Consider the following 1127-nt stretch of genomic DNA (forward strand, 5'->3'; position numbering starts at 1 on the left):
CAGTCTGTATGTCACTGTTTTTAAATTGATTTAGGACCCAGTTTTTTTATGATGACATTGTTGTTTGAATATGAGTGAAAGTGTGTTTATGTCTTTACCTGTAAGTGTCTCTGTCTCTTTGAAACCGTACTGCTGCCACTTGCCAGGACAATCTTGTAAAAGAGATTTTTTTAATCTCAAGGAGTTTTTTATCCTGGTTAAATAAAGGTTTGAATGAAAAACTGTGAGGGAATATAATAGGTTTTCTTAATGTGGACAGTAGAAACTGTAAAACCAATCAAAACGTTCATTCACGCTCAGCTGTGTTGTTCCAACTACTAGATTTTTTGTATCAGTGTTTCTCAGTGAGTAAATCTCTAGTGTATCATCTGAAGTGCACATTTTTTGTACTTTAGTATTTTGTTTGCATGCTACTTTCTCCCACCACTGGTGTGTTCATCCAGATGGTGCCTTATGTGGCTACGTGGAGTCAGGGCTCTGTGTGGCGTTTGTTTTTTTCAAAGTGCCCCTGAAAATGCCCAGACTTGTTAGCAACACCAGTGTTTATAGAACTGACTCTTGCATTCCTCTTGTCTTATAAAAAAGGCTCCTCGCCCCAGAGCCCTACAGGTCTTTAGTGGAGAACATGCTGCGTGATAAATGGTGAACAACTGCAATGAAAAGGGGCACATTTAACAAGGTGGAAAATGTTTACCCTATAAATCAGATGCAGGGACATGGAGATGGAGTTTTCATCCCATCAACATCCTTCACAGTGCTGACAAGGATGTTTATGAACAGAAATAAAGTTAGTGTTTTTATTACATTAACGCTGATGGCAGATTAATGTCTGGTGAATTTAGTTTGCTTTAAGCAGGCGCAAAATTGCCTTCATGAGCCAAAATGTGAAAGGAGTTCAGATTTCCATGGTATTTTTTACCACCTCAGTAGTTTGCAACAAACTGACAACAGTTTCCTGTTAATGATCAACCGTGCTTCTGACCTCAGCACTGACTGCGGTTAAATATCCATGGTATAAATAAACTGCACCGATTGGAGTTCAAGACTAACCCAGATACGTCCAGACCAGGCATATATGCCTTGCAAATGTTTAAATTTAAACTATCTATATATATATATATATATAT

General features: G+C 38.0%; 1 protein-coding gene and 1 long non-coding RNA gene across 4 annotated transcripts in view; one reads left to right on the forward strand and one right to left on the reverse strand.

Annotated features, from left to right (window-relative positions):
- hivep1 (HIVEP zinc finger 1) overlaps nucleotides 1-1127 on the forward strand; it is a 54924-nt gene that overhangs the window by 8873 nt on the left and 44924 nt on the right. The window lies entirely within an intron of this gene.
- LOC116701338 (uncharacterized) overlaps nucleotides 1-1127 on the reverse strand; it is a 10130-nt gene that overhangs the window by 363 nt on the left and 8640 nt on the right. The gene's annotated exons all lie outside the window — the stretch shown is intronic.

The sequence above is a fragment of the Etheostoma spectabile genome, chromosome 14, assembly GCF_008692095.1.
Source record: "Etheostoma spectabile isolate EspeVRDwgs_2016 chromosome 14, UIUC_Espe_1.0, whole genome shotgun sequence".
Lineage (NCBI taxonomy): Eukaryota > Metazoa > Chordata > Actinopteri > Perciformes > Percidae > Etheostoma > Etheostoma spectabile.